At 42.7% G+C, this 16,345-nt stretch overlaps 1 long non-coding RNA gene across 1 annotated transcript in view; it reads left to right on the top strand.

Annotated features, from left to right (window-relative positions):
- The first annotated feature begins 637 nt into the window (after nucleotides 1-637).
- Nucleotides 638-16,345, top strand: part of LOC124416065 — a 23,151-nt gene continuing 7,443 nt past the window's right edge. The window contains exons 1-2 of the long non-coding RNA XR_006930752.1: nucleotides 638-648; nucleotides 10,054-10,055. This is a non-coding gene — a long non-coding RNA (uncharacterized LOC124416065). The remainder of the gene's footprint in view (nucleotides 649-10,053; nucleotides 10,056-16,345) is intronic.

Here is a 16,345-nt window from a genome sequence, read left to right as displayed (position 1 = left end):
TTTTGTCACTGTTGTCTTGGCTGGTGAATACGCATGGGTCCACGCTCGTTGTCTGTAGATTGAATTTTTTCAGGAATTCCGTGAAGCGTCGATTCCAGCAGCGAGAGGATTGTTCGAGACCGTACAGGCTTCGTCTCAGTCTGCAAATTCTCCCGGTTCCATCATCGTATCCCTCCGGTTGCTGCATGTGAATCGTTTCCTCAATGTCGCCGTACAAAAACGCCGTTTTCACGTCGAACTGCTTTATCTTCATGCGGTCACTCGCAGTTATAGCGAGGATGGTCCGAATCGAATCGAATCTGACTACCGGACTGTGAGTCTCTTGGTAGTCAATTCTTTCGCGCTGCCTGAATCCTCGCGCGACGAATCTCGCTTTATAACGCTGAACGTTTCCGCCGGCGTTTTTCTTCAGCTTGAAAGTCCACTTGCAGTCTATCATTCTCGGATTGTCGACCGCTTCCAGGAGTTCCCATACGTTATTTTGAATGAGGGACTCATATTCTTCGTCCATGGCTTTCTTCCACAGCGTCGCTTCCTTGCTTTTGGTAGCTTCACTATACGAGAGAGGTTCCTGATTTTCTGCTAGAAATGAATTATCAACGAAGTCATAATATCTGCTGGGAGGTCTCAACGTCCCCCTGTCTCGGAGTCCGTACCCTTCTTCTGGATTATTGCCTCTTTCATCGTCGAGTATTATTTCTTCCACCGCTTCATCAGGTTCAACATGAGGCTCAATCTGTTCAATCTCAGGTGCGCCTTGTTCTATCTCGTCAACATTCTCTTGCTGTTCGGCCTCTGGTCCATCGTCGTCCTCGACAGCGTCAGCGTCGTCTTCGGAGTCTTGTCGTTCGTCCCCATCGTTAAACCACGCATGGTCATCTTCCCGTACTTCTTTCGTAATTTCTCGATAGAATCTTCCCGAAAAAACGACGTCTCTCACGGTTGCGATTTTATTGTCGTCAGGGTACCATACACGATATCCTTTGGTTTCCTTGCCGTAGCCGATAAAGTATTCTTTTCTCGCTTTTGCGTCGAGTGCTCGACGTTTCTCTTCCGGCACATGCGTGAAAACCTCTTCGCCGAAGATGTGAAGATTTTTCACGTCTGGCTCCTTTCCCAACCATAGTTCTGAAGGTGTCGCGCCTTTGATGCTGCTTGTCCCGGCCAAATTCAACGTAGCTACGGCCGTGTTGATTGCTTCTGCCCATAATTCCACCCCGAAACCTCCCGCGAGCAACAGCGTCCTTCCTGCTTCCTTGAGAGTGCGATTGTCTCTTTCTGCGGAGCCATTTTGCTCCGGAGTGTATGCGACTGTGCGTTGATGTCGAATGCCAAGTGCGTCTGTCAGTGCTTTCATCTCGCTGTTGACAAATTCAAGTCCATTGTCCGTACGAAATACTCGAACGCCTCCCGGGCAATGTTTCTCCGCCTTCTTGAAGAACTTTTCTATGCGGCTTACAGTCTCCGCTTTGCTCTCGAGGAAGTGAACTTCACGGTAATGCGAGTAGTCGTCCTTCAGCAGGGGAAAATATCTCGATCCTCCAAGAGACTTCGTAGGCATAGGCTCGCAAAGGTCAGCATGTATGATCTCGCCAATACTTTCGGATTTTGACGTGCTTTCCGGAAAGGGAAGTCAGTGCATTTTTCCAACGGCGCATGCCTCGCAAAACGGGTCTTTCATTTCCTTCACTGGTATCTCAAGCCTCTTGAGGGTCTGTCTCACGTGACGGAAGTTCTGGTGAGCCAATTTTTCGTGCCAAATTTGAAGTGTTTCCATTGAGTTCACGTACGCTTGCGGTGGCTCTTTTCTCCATCTAGACCACGGTGGCTCCTCGACTGCGAACTGCATGACGAAGAGTTTTCCTTGACGTTTTCCTATTGCGATGACGCGACCCTTTTTTATCAATTCGCACGTCGTGCTCGTCGATTGCATCTCGAGCCCTTTGTCGAGCGCCGCACCAGCCGAGAATAGGTTGTACTTAAGTTTCGGGACATGAAGCACGTCAACGAGATGATTCTCTTTCCAGGTTTTTCCGTCGAACATGTCAACGTTTATGCAGCCCTTCCCCAAAGCCTCGATGCAACCCCCGTCGCCTATGCACAGGCGCAGGGTGATCGAAAGCTTCGTATGTGATGAACCAATCTCTTCGACAGCACATATGGTCGCTGGCTCCCGAGTCCATGATCCAGCCTGCGTCACTGACTGGCTCCGCCGGTGCTGATTGAAGCGCCACGCTCACGAGCCGTTCGCCGCTAGGTTTCTTAGACCCTCTATTGATTTTTGATCCTCTTGGGACGTCGTCTCCCTTTCTCTGTGAGCAGTCTCTGGCCCAATGCATAGACTGATAAGATAGACTGAGCGTTCTTATGAGTCGCTTGAAGCAAGGATATAAAGGACAGAGATATGTCCGGAGTATTTCTCTCTCTGTCTGGCGATATTAGTGGCGGGGACTGAGTAGAGGAAAACGAGGAGAAATACGCATATGACAGGCGCAAAGCTGTTCCACTTCCACTGCTCCGTTGTCTCCCACCATGACGCCGATTGAAAAGAGAGAGCAGTACTCCCGGATATCTCTGTCCTTCATATGTAAGCGTCAGTGCCTCTTATAGAAGCGCTCGGTCTATCTTATAAGTCTATAGCCCAATGCCCCGCCTCGCCGCAGACGTAGCATTTGCCTGGCTTCGACGAATCGTTCGACGCGCCTCTCGATTTGCCGCCTCTGGCGCGCTTGGATTTTCCTCGTTAGGTATTTGAAGCTAGGGCGTTTCCGCTCTTATCTGCTCGGACGGTAATTCTCGATTCCTCTGTTACCAACCTCGCCTGCAGATTATCGAGCGTGCGCTCTCCTGCTGGCGCTGATTCCCATGCACTAACGAAGTATCGAAAATTTTCGGGCAGAGTCATGAGGATTTTCGTGATCATCATCGAATCGGAAATTTCCTCACCCATTATTTTCAGTCGATGCGCTATGTCCTCCAGCTTCGCAATGTGAGTCGAGATGTCGTCCGATTTCTGTTTTATAGCGTTGTACCATTCCTGTTGAAGCATATGTATGCTCGCTTCGGACTTTTGCTCGTAGATCGACGACAATTTCTGCCACATTTCTGCCGCAGACGCGCAGTTTATTATGTGCAGCGTCGGTTGCGGCCCGACGGTCGTCACGATCACCTTTTGAGCTATTGCGTCGAGTTTCTTCCATGACACAATCTCCTTTGCGTGGGCCGCTTGCACCGCAGCATCCGCGGCTGCACCTAGGGTTGGTTTCGCGCTCGCCTCCGATGCCACCTCTAGTGCACCGTGCGAATTCAGTATCACTCGTATTTGAAACTTCCAAACCGCCCAGGTTTCTCTATTTTCCAGTTTGCCAACTCTTGTAAGCTCGCTATCCATTTTACCGATTATTTCTTTCCACTATTGCACGAGGCGGGGAATAACCTCAAAATTCAGCGTCACTACGTTTTCGCGATTCTATTGTCCACAACACACTTCTCTCCAGAAATATTTATTGCACATCAGGCCTGGGCCCATAACCTGTTGTATCTCGTGGTTTAGAGTTATGTTCCACTCGGGGTTGTAACAGTTTGAATAAGCCCGCCTGTAAATAGAATTTAGCCAGTTTTCATAGGCATCAGGCTTGACCTAGGTGGGTGCGTTCACCATATCGGTCTTCGCCAAACCTCGAGCTCACTCCTCCGTTGACCAGATAAGGAAGAACAAGTATCATTTCGAAAAGGGTGTGATCTGGTCGAAAACGAAAAGTGCGTCAAAGATCCGTTTTTAACTTTAATTTGAAAGTGTTCAGAATCGGCGAAAACCCTTATTCACAATATATATATATATATATATATATAAAAGAAAAAAACTACGAAAACGCAATCATCTGTTCAAAAAAGCGAAGAGCGAGGCGCAATGACGGAGTTAAAATTTTAAATAGAGACAACGACGAGGCATAATTCTACGAGGCATATTACGGATAAGTTTTATTTTTACATCTATTTTTATTTTACTATATATTTTTTTTGTTATATTTTTACATCTATTTTTTATTTTTACTATATATCTTTTATTTTTACATCTACATTTATTTTATTATATACCTTTTATTTTTACGTCTCTATTTATTTGACTATTTATCTTTTATTTTTTACATCTCTATTTATTTTAGTATGCATCTTTTATTTTTACATAATTTACAATAATTTATATAAAAAACATGTTGCAAATAGAGATCCGAGTCCCATAATATTCATTATTTCTTTATTCTTTATTCTTTATTTTTATTAATATTTTGAAAGAAACAAAGTAACGAGATTAATCCGTTACCGGGTGTGCAATGCATAAACGGATTTATTTCTATAGAGTAGTAGAAACACGACATGGTATACAATAGATATGGTATAAAAACTGAGGAACAAAGAATACATAGATAGGAAGGTCGGTAGCCTGCCTTTGGATAGGGAGGTCGGTAAAGACGATTTCTCCAACAAATACAACAAAAACCGAATTTCAAGAGATAACCGGTAATGATCCAATTTTGCAAAAAATTATACAACATTGTAAACAGAATTGGCCTCATGTAAGTAAAATACCAAAGGAAAAAAACCATTTTACCAACTAAAAAATGATTTGTACGTATATGACAAACTGCTATTTGTAGGAAATAAGATTGTCGTCCCCACTAAACTAAAATGATCTATTATCTAATTACTGCACAAGGGGCATATAGGTATCAGTAAATCCCTCGCTCGTGCAGGTAAACTTTTCTATTGGCCTGGCTTATCTGATGATATACACAATTGCAGCAAGAATTGCCGAACTTGCGAAAAGTTCCAACCCGCTAATTTAAAGGAACCCCTCATCCCACATGACGTTCCAAAACTGAGATTCAACAAAATAGCTATAGATATACTATAATTTGGACCTTAACCATTCCTTGTAATCACTGGCTATTTTTCTCACTGGATCGAATTATGTCCTCTCAAGCACAAAAATTCATCCAACATTATTAATACCATACAAGATATATTTACCCGATTCGGATACCCACAAACGATCATTGCAGACAATATGCCCTTCTTGTCGAATGAATGTAAAGCATACTACCAAGAAAAAGACATTACCATTTTCACTTGCTCACCTCATTATCATAGGAGCAACGGGATAGCTGAAAAAACTGTCAATATTTGTAAGACCACCCTGCATAAAGTCCTAGAGGATAAATCCGACTATCGTGAATTAATTATGGAATATTACAATAATCCTATTGTTAACCTCGGTGCATCCCCCAGCCAAATCCCACAAAGTAGAACTCTACGAACCCAAATACCTATCACTGAACAGCTATTAGCACCAAAGATCGAAAAACATATTTGTGCAGCACTCAAAAGGCAACAAACAATATATAAACTCACACATGATAAGTAAGCCCGTCGCACACCACAAGAGTACTGTAAAAATGACAAGATTGTAGTTCGTATTGATAAAGACACGCATTGGCATAAAACTATTGTAATGAAAGCCGCCAAAGAACCATGTTCATATTGGGTCAAAGATGAGAATCATGACCGAATTGTTCGTCGTAACACTAGTCAAATGAAACTATCTTATACTAAGTTAAACCCAAGTGATAATCAACTAGGCTATAATCATTACCCGGAGAACTTAATACCTGATGTAACTAATACACCGAATGTAACTATCATAAACCCAGAAAGACGTGACATACCAGGAATACACGAGCACACAGAAGGTGCCCACGAAGATAATCATAACGTTATTCATATGCCCAATGACATTCAAGTTGTCACACCACCCACAAATATCGAAAAATCACGTTCCGGACGTACTATAAAGAAAGTTGTACGCCTCAATCTCTGAGGGAAAGGTGTTTGAATATAGGTATATGTATAAGATATAGACGTAATGGATACACACGACATGTTCCGAACGCAGCCGAATAGAGCCGGGGCACTATGCGTTTCGTCACGGTGACGTTCATAAAATGTACAACGGGCTCTAATAAATACCTGTGAGCATCAAACACGAGTACCGTATTCATTATTAAAACAGAATATAATAGTATTAGTAAATTGTAACGATAAAATAATAATATCATAGTCTCCTGTAATGTGAGGATCCTGTAATACGGTTTGTAGACTCTTGTTTAATGATGTTTGTTGTTATACTTCATCTAGGGACATTCAAATGGTTAGGCAGTTTTCTTGAATGATTTAGTTACAGAATTCTCACATTTGGAGTTTGGATAGTTGATACTAATGTTAGGAAATAGTTATAAGCAATAAAACATACGGACGTTCCGGTCGAATGTTACAATAGAGCCACTGGGAGCTCAAATCGGAGCGCCTCTTATGTCTGCCCTTGCTACGAGTCTGAAAATATGGTATAGTTATTTTCGTGGCGAATGCACATAAAATAGGAATTTCTCGACGAGTGTAAGCTACCGCACGAGCCGAAAGGTGCGTTCCATATCAGCTCCCAATGCTGTTAACAAACTTGTATCTCTTTTTCATAGCTGAGTTCGTGAGTAGTTCTACCTCTGTCCTCAGGAGTTTTTAGCACTACCAATCAATTTCTGAACGCAACCGAAGACCAGTGCGAAGATCACACGAGACAAAAGTCCCTACATGCGCACATGCCACGAATCCTATTTTCTGTGCTACCTCTGTCAAAAACAAAAATATTGTGTAGATTTTGTTGAGGTTGGCCATCGCGCCCAATATTTGTAAGATGCGTGCACATCGCAATGCTTCTCGAACCTTGGGCAGCATATACCTGCATGTAAAAGTTCCCCCTCTCCTTTTGAGACGGTTACGCTGCGCTCGGGCAGTCGAAAAGAACTCTCGTTCCTAGTGTTCCCGTCATGTCAAATAGACCATCGGATGGCGAGCCAAAGCGACCCAGGGACATCTCCGACGAGACCCCCGGGAGCTCTAATTCCCCTCCGAAAAAAAGAGGAGCAGATTCCTTTCTCCCCTGCACACCGTCTCTCAGGGTTCAGGGTAATCGATATAGATCGGATGACCATGGTCCGTGCCTCGTACAGGTGTACGACAAAGAGGAGGGTAACGCGGCAAAAATACATGCAATAAGCTTTGCGAAATCGCTCAAGAATCGTGATGAAAGCCTCGGGGATTAATAGATTCAATGTATATTTCAACAATATTACGGATGCGAACTTATTTGTAGAGAGGGGTATATAGGCGGTCAATCCGGCTTTAGAGGCTTATATCGCCGACGGATGTGTTTTCAAAATCGCTCTAGTTAGGGGGGTTGACCCCCCACTTTTGGGGGATGAAAGATTAGTTAACCTAACGACATTGGGCGACGCAACCACGGAAGTAGTTTACGTAGAAAGGATTCCTTGGGTATTTCGAGACGCGAACGGGGCGTCCGTCAAGGAAAAAGTAGCCATTTATCCCAACGTTAGAGATGTGCATCCCTATCTGCCCTCGGTAAAAATGTGCCGCAAATGTCAGCGCTTTGGGCATGTCGAGTCCCAATGCCGTGGTAAAGTTAAATGCGTGAACTGCGGCGGTTCACATAATGAGAAAAATTGTGATCTCCCTAGATCCTGTCAGAACTTTCGCTGTGCTAACTGTGAGGGTAGATACAGGGCTTCCAACCGGAACTGTCCAGTGTACTGCGAGGAAAAGAAAGCCATTAAAAAGAAATTCGACAAGCAATATGCAACAGCCAAGACCACTAACCAGACCCCTCTCTAGACTCCGCTCTACAACACTACGGACTTTCCTCCACTAGCATCCTCTCCGTATCCGAATTCCAGGGAGCAGGCACCTGATCCAATCCCGGGGGCAACTCCTCCCTACTTTACGGATCTAGGCGTAGAACCTGGTGACAGTGTAGCTAGGGTCTCTCCTGGGACCTTCTCCAGCCTCCAACAAGACGGACGCAAATCCTCTACTAGCCTAAATGAACACTCCAAACGTTAACTCTCGAATAACTATTCGACTCCTTCGGTGACCCAATGGACACGGAATTAGCGCTAGAGTCATCTCTCCCCTACCAGTCCGCATCCGAATCGGATATGAAAATGATGGACTGGGTTCGAGCGGAAATTAGAAATTCCTCCGGTGTTTTTTCTAAATTTCTCTGCCAGAGAATAGCCGAAGAATTCTCTAACTTTGAGAAAATTATAGCAAACATTAAAGCACCGGAGGATCTTTTCAGGTGACAGCGCCATTCTCACCGTGAATAGTACTCTCAACACCTCACAGTAGAATTGCTTTAGCGTTTTCAGGAAAATAAACGAAATGGGGAGGTTCAGCCAAGACTTTGACATCATTTGCCTTACGGAAACCTGGTTATCAAACAACCAGCTCCTCGCTCTTCAAGGCTTCAACATCCTGAGGAGGGGCGGGCCCCCTCCCACTCCGGGAGACGGTATGGTATTTCTCTTATCTAAACATACTTTTTATTAAAGGATGGACCATCTTCCTCTCCCTCTCAAACTGGAGTGGGAAATGGTCCAAATCAAGCTGTCAAACTCATTCCTGCACATCCTAGATGTTTATAGACCTCCTAATAAGCCGCTTACTCGACCTGAATGGAAAGAGTTTTTCCAAACCCTTTCACAGTTCGATAATCTCATCGTATGTGGCAATTTCATTTTACACCACTCTACTTGGGGAGTCAACTAATAAACTAAGATGTCAGATTCTTGCTAGAAGCATACGTCAGCAGTAACCCTGTCATTTTAAATGACGGTTCTTACACCCGAATTCACGCTGAACTGAACAAAAGGAGGATCCCAGACCTGACTTTTGTATCAGGATCGCTTCTTTTGGGCTCCTCCTGATTAGTCACAGACGACTCTTTAGGCAGCGATCACTTTTTCATTCATATACAGGGTGATTCAGTACCCGGGGACCACCGGGCACTGACGGATTCCTGTGAAAAAATAAGACCAAAATTTCTCTTGACAATTTTTTTTAAAGCAACGGTTTTTGAGTTAGACCCGTTTGAAGCCCATCAATTATAGCGCAGATGGGACCGAGCGCGCGAACCAAGTGCGAGGCTAGTGTAGTTGAGCCCGATGCAGCGTACGCTAGCCTCGCGCTAGGCTCGTGCGCCTAGCCCTATCTGCGCACCGTGATTGGCGGACTTCAAACGGCTCTAACTCAAAAACCGTGGCTTTAAGAAAAAATTGTCAAGAGAAATTTTAGTCTCATTTTTTCACAAGGAATCCGTCAGTGCCCGGTGGTCCCCGGGTACTAAATCACTCTGTATAGCTGGACGGGATCGCTCTTCATAAATACCAAATTAAAAACAAACTTTTGCTTGCGAATGTAGACTGGTAATCTTTCGATGAACCTCTCACCTCCAAACTTAAAGACATCTCTAGAGACTGTAACAATTCAGAAACTCTGTACATCCAATTTATTAACTCCATATATGACTCTCTCCGGGTATCTGGGGGTAAAATCCCTGAGGACTCTCCCTCGAAAAAATTCTCTTCTCTTGCTTCTCCCTGGTGGACCCAGGAGTGTTCCAACAAGGTAGCCTATAGAAGCGCCGCGGCTAAACGCTCCAGGGACAACTCCTCTGAAGAGAATCTAGAGCTGTACAATACTATTGATAAAGAGGTCAAGAATTTCCTCAGAAATGCCAAGAGGAAAAGCTTCAGGGAATCTTGTTCTACGATCGGTCCGCAGACTGGCCTCGTTGAGGTTTAAGGGACTATTAAGTCATTCAAAAGAAGATTTCATCTTCCTAAATCCATGCCTTCTCATTCCCCGGACGATCCCGATATAATCAACTCATTTAGTAAAGTATCGGTCCCTTTTGTGGCTAAAATTTACAATAATACAGTACTCAATCACTATGGCCATACTTTTGACGCGGATATTACCCGAGAAGGGTTGGTTTGGTCTGTGAACTCAAGCCAAACCAAGTCCGCCCCAGGTATCGATTTAATAACAAACAAGGTTCTCAGTCGTCTCCTTTCTGAGGGGTTAAACTTCCTTTTGTTTCTTTTTAATAGTATCATTAAGTTAGGCAAGTTTCCAAAAAAGTGGTCGCACTATATTGTTTGTTTTCATCCCAAACCTGGATCCAAGGGATTCAGACCTATCTCTCTCTCCTCAGCCATCCTCAAATCCTTGGAAATGATAGTTAACTTTAGACCCCTTTGGTGGTCTGAAAATCGTCATATTCTTCCGAAGTGTTTTTCGGGTTCAGGAAAGTGAGATCAGTAAGCGACAACATCTCGGTCCTTACCACGGACATCTCTTTCTTTCCTCTCAACTTTCTTAAGAAAGAATTTTTAGCTCACGTCTTTCTCGAGATAGAGGGTGCTTTCGTTAATGTGATCCCCAAGATCCTCATTCAGAATCTTTTGGATCTCGGTATTTTTGGTCGAATCGTGCGATGTATTAGTCACGTTATCTGGCGTAGGGTGCTCCACGGCAGGGTCTAGGGAGCAGACCTAGCTGTCAGGGCGACCGGCCTCGGTCTTCCCAGGGCTTCGTGCTTAGTCCTATTCTTTTTAACATATATATCAGATCCATCCTCAGAAACATTGGTCCCAGCACCAGAACCCTCACTTACGCTGAGGTCGTGGTGACTTACTCCTCTTATCGGGTCCTAAATTGTGCTCTTGGACAAGTCTCGGCCTCTCTAGCCTAAAATAAACTCCTGGCTCCTCTTTAGGGGCTTAACGATCGACCCAACTTTACGTGTTCTCTAGGACACTTTTCGGCAATCATCCTATCTCTATACAATTCAACAGTTCCCTGATCCACAACTTGCCTTCAGTTAGATTCTTAGGAGTCTATTCAGAGAGTAAGCTCCTTTGGAAAACTCACATCGAGTATAACAGATATAAAGCTATCCACGCAGTCTCTGTACTCAGGGCTATCGCAAGTTTTAAATAGGGAGGGCATATCTCTACCATACTAATGATTTTCAATTTCAGGAATTAACTAAAAATTTCATTTATAAGACCTGCTCACTCCAGGGTAAGATGATCATTCCTAAACTTTAACTTATGGAATTACTAGTTGATAAGGCACAGCGGTCTTCTAATCCCCCTGTCTTCATGTTTAAAGTGAGAAACCCTCCATACGGAGCGATCTGTCTTGGATTAGACATTCCAAAATTCCAACCGGCAATGATTTGGCATTTACAGTAATTTTTTATTCAACATTCACTAACACTCCCATTGGTTTCCGCATTAAGCGGGACCCAGCTCCATCCTCTGAGTTGGATCAGATTTGCAAATCTGAATTTCCAGAATTTCTTCATATTTTTTCTGATGGCTTAATCCATTTCGCCTCCAAAAGCCGCGGCTGCTGTGATTCCTCTAGAAGGGGTTACCCTTTACTATACCGACTAAACGATAACTCCTCTATCTTTTCCGCAAAGGCTTTAGGCATCTCCAAAGCTTTGGATTTAATCCCGGAAAGAAACCGTCCGAAAACGCTGATCCTTACAGACTCCTTAAGTGTCATCTCAGTGTTATCGCGTCCTCCGACTAAAAGTAGAATAAACCCGAACTGAACTAGCATTAGAAAAAAAATTTTCGCGATCCAAGAATCTGGGGCTCTTTGTACCTTGGTATGGATCCCCTCTCATATTGGCATTTTAGGTAACGAGCTCGCAGATCGTGCTGCCCGCTCGGTGGGGATCAGCCTATTGAATTCAACAATAAAATCTTCTGCTCTGACTTAAAATTCCTCTTTAGCTGCTCCATGATCATTGCCTCTCAATCGAGCATTCTTGACTCAGGTCGATACAAGGGAGTCACCTACTGTTCTTTGGCGGGTCAATTTTCCAGAGTGCCCTGGTTCAGTGGTTTTGCTTTGGCCAGAAGTAAAATTTCTCTCATAAATCGGATCAAATCAAATCGTACCAACGCCAAATAACACCGAGCCAGAATGGGCTTGACAACTCCACAGAGGTGCAGGTGCGGTCACCCTGTCGTCTCTCCAAACCATCTATGTTGGGAATTCCTGTATTTAGGCTTCCCAGATTTAAACTTAATCTTTTTTCCAGAATAGTATATTGTAGTATAGTAGTGTAGTGTAGTAATGTAGTATAGTATTGTAGTGTAGCTAGTATGTAAAGTAGGCGATATCCGACGAGTATGAAGAGTGCAGTACGAGCCGATAGGCAAGTGCTGCAATCACACGAGGCAGGTCCAACCAACGCCGGTCTACAACGGAAAATGAGGCATATCGAATGTGCGCATGTACCAATTCTATGATTCAGTAATAAGGCACTTTACGCACGTTACGTAAGCCTCGAAAATAAAACTTGCCAGGCAGGTGTTACAAAAAAATAAAACCACTTCCGGCTCTGACCTGCGAACTCTATTCCTCGAATTTCCTTCGCACGCTATCCTGGTTCCAACAGATTTCATTGCTAGAAATAACCTAAATTTATATCTACCCGGGGCAACAAATAATAATATCAATGTGTTTGTTCGAGTGTCCTGTCTAGTCTTTTTTTTCTTGTATTTTATTTTCTGTTTGTTTGTGGTGGCAACTCCCCCAGAACCACAGTCACACAAGACATGCTAACAGGTCTTTTCTCGCGTAGAGAACCTACTCTGGTATAATGTTTCATCAAATCTGGGTCAGAGAAAACCATTTCTGAAACGCCTGGAGATACCGGGAGCAGTGTTGGGTATTTTTTTAAATTAATTATATCCTAATTACGTAAGAAAAGAAAGAAAATTACTAATTACAATTTTGAATTGTAATAAGAAGAATAAACAATACTCATTACTTTTTTTATTTGGGAATTCAATAAAAAAAAAAAAATATGGGGCAGCCGCAGCCCACTTTCTAATTACGATAGATGTTACTTATTTTTTACCCAGAATCAGTGGAAAAAATTTCATAATTTAAAAAATGGTGTTTTTTTAGCTATTCCTTTTTTTACACAAAAACGATCGTCGCGCCACCTGAAGGAGTAGCGAGAAAGTTCTTTAAAAAATTAGGCTTGATTTGAAGTGGAATCAATGCGAAAAAAAATTATGCAAGAATCTGAAGACATGAGACAAATGACTCCTCGATTTCACTTGGAATGCCCCATGTACGTCCGGTGTGTCAAATTATTCAAACAACTACATTATCCTTTGTATCTCCTCTATTCCAAATCGCATCTGGTGCAACAGATTTTATCAGCACTAGTGCTTAAAAGACGGCTTTCACTCAAGTACTTTTAATAAACTACTCACGTAAACTACAAAATAGTCGAGTTGTTGACGGTTGCAGCGCATAAAATTCTTTTTTTTTTCATTTGGCAGTTTTGAATCGTATCAACTGCAGTAGTCATTAGCGACTCTTATAGTTATAAGAGTATGTGTAGTAGTGTGTATAGTACTTAGTTATTATTTTCTGTTCAACATTCGTATAGTTCCAAGTATAGACATGTCGGTGGATTGGGTGAGATAAGGTTCTCTGGAGCACTGGAGTCACTAGTAACTTTCAAGATCGTCCAGGAAGTTGAGCGCTTTGATGAAGGTCATTGGATCGGTGAGCATCTGCCTAAGGTTCGTTCCAATTTTATGGGAAGTACGTTTTGAAGTAAACTCTGGCCATGCCATCAGAATGTGCTTGAGGGAGAGGGGTACTGCACAGGTATCACAGCTTCTTGGGCCAGTTTTGTTCATCAGGTGAGAGTGGGTTAGGTTTGTATGTCCGATTCTTAGACGAGTGAGTGTTACTTGGTCACTTCTGTGTTCGAGGAGGATCTGGTTCCTCATAAAGATATCCTCTCTTATAATGTGCAGTTTGGTAATTTTCTCAGTTTTCCATTTTTCGTTCTAAGTCCCCCTAATGGATTCAATAATCTGGTTTTCAAGGTCCCTATAGAATACTGATACAGGAACTTCCAGCGCTGGGAGTAAGCTTGCCGCTTTAGCTAGAGAATCAGCTTCCTCGTTGCCTTCGATTCCCGCATGAGAGGGGATCCAGACAAGGATGATATCTTTCGTACGGTTCCTCAAGTTGAAGAGGATCTCTTGAATTTCTTTAGTGATGTGGTCGACATTTTGAGTATTTTTTATAGACTCAATCGCAGATATCAAGTCAGATAGGATCGCGAAAAGACGGTCGTTACTCCTCTCTGTGGACTTCAGGGCCTGTAGAATTGCGAATGACTCGCATCTAAACGTACAGTAGAACTTGGGTAGTTTGAATTGTAGTTTCTCCGCGGGAGTAATAACTGTACATCCACATCCGTTTATGGATTTTGATCCGTCTGTGTAGATTTGGGTATGATTTGGGAAGGAGAGTAGAATGTCTTCCAAAGCCTTCCTGTAACTGTTAGGGGTCGTTTGATTTTTAGGCAAGTTACGGCTAGCGGTGATGATGGGTAGTGCTGAGAACTCCCAAACCGGAAACTCGCGTCAAAAATGGACGCATTTGCAGGCGATCGAAGGAAGTTCAAAATTAATTTCTTTTAGTTAGGAGTTTAGCCTGACGTAGAGTGGCATTGTGGCTTTGGGGTAGTCCTTGTATTTGTCTTGATGCTTTCCGAGGAAGAGGTGCTCGAAAGCTGGGGTCAGAGCAGTTAAGGCTATTGCACTGGCGTTTATTAATGTTAGTTGTTTTCTTCGGAAGTCCAGCGGAGTTTCTCCAGCTTCGGCCGAAATGCTTCTAATTGGTTTCGAAAAGAAGGCTCCTATAGTAATTCTCAGTCCAGAGTTGTGTACGGGAGAAATCATTTCCGGGGCGTGCTGTTTTGCAGAGTTGTAGATTATAGATCCTTCATCAAGCTTAGCTCTAACAATAGCATTGTATATATTTATTAGGATTTTTTAATCAGCTCCTCAGTTTTTCTTTGCGAGCGTTTTAATAGTGTTCCATCTTTTACTGCAGTCCACCTTCAGGTATTTGAGCTGGGGGTCCAGGTAAGTTTTTTGTCAAAGATGAGTCCCAGAATTTCACCTTGTCGACTATTTTCAGTTTGTGGTAATTAAAAAAAAAAAGTGGGTTCAAGATGTCTGGTTCTGCTTTTTGAGAAGAGTATACATATTGACTTAGATTTCGAGAATTTGAAACCAGTTTTCCCAGCCCAGATTGAGAGGTTGTCGAGACAATCTTGGAATAGTTTTTAAGTTGTAGGAAGGTCTTTTCCGCTGCAATAGTGTGAGGCCGTCCGCAAAAACACTATTCTTTATCGGGCGCGGGATGAATTTTGTAATCGATTTGTTGTACAAAATTTAAATAATAAAATATCAAGTCACAACTAAGAACAAAACAAAAAAAATAAAATAAAACAAAAAAGGAATAAAAATACGCAGATATGAGCGGATCCACGTCACTTCACTCAAAAAAAAACCGTCAAGTCACGGATCTTTGCGCCATTTAAAATATCCGTAGTACTATGGAAAAAAAAAATACAGTTTCAAGGATTTTGAAATTTTTTCAAAAATGGCGGAGTTAGAGCCATGTAAAGTTTTGTATACCACTGTTGCACTGCTGTGTTTGAAAATTCATATCTCCGAAAGTATACATCGGAGCGGACTGATCCTGCAATTATTCTGTTGGTAAAAGAATGCGCTTCGAAAAAAAAAAAAATTTATTTGAAAAAAAAAAAATTTCTTTCAATATTTTTTTACCGTTTTCTTTTTTGATTTCGCTGCCATTTCCGCGGGACTAACAACAATTCTTGGAGATAATTTTTTTCGGATACCTGTATCCTTCCTCTTCAATCCTAAAAAAAAAATTCATGGAGAAGTTACCAGGGCCGGAGAAAAAAAATTAAACGTCTCGATTCACGTCAGCGCTACTCGCGCGAGCTCGCAGTGTTGCGTATATTATATACGATATAATGGAGTTAAATTTCATTTGACGCTCTTCCACTTACCCGGGCTATCCATTCTACGGAAATAGTTATTGAACCACCTTAGCCCTTCAGTATCCGTCCACTGGTCATCCTTTCTCGGAGTTATACATATCTGTTCTGAGAATTCCAGTACGGTTATGGTTTGTTGAGCACACCTGTGCTGCAATTGGGTTTAATTCTATTTCACTCAGTTTGTGCTACGTGACTGATAGATTATCTTGCAATATGTTGGTGGCTCTGAAAAGGGCCGATATTCTCAGCGATGATTCGCAGGATAACGCTTAGTAGCCAACCTCTATTTGAAATTAATTCATAATTTTCGTCGAATCAAATTTTTCTGATGCGGAAAATAATTTTGTTTTGATGAGTTTATGAGATACTGGAATGACCGCATGTAATTTTAAAGTGCCACGAACTGTCAAGGCTTTATCGAATCGATTTTGTAAAATAGATTCTTCCGCTGGATGTTCTGCAGACGTACAGTACGCAAAAGATATGCTCCGAAAA

Source organism: Diprion similis, chromosome 2, assembly GCF_021155765.1.
Source record: "Diprion similis isolate iyDipSimi1 chromosome 2, iyDipSimi1.1, whole genome shotgun sequence".
NCBI classification, from domain to species: Eukaryota; Metazoa; Arthropoda; class Insecta; order Hymenoptera; family Diprionidae; genus Diprion; species Diprion similis.
This window is presented reverse-complemented; position numbering and strand designations above follow the sequence as displayed.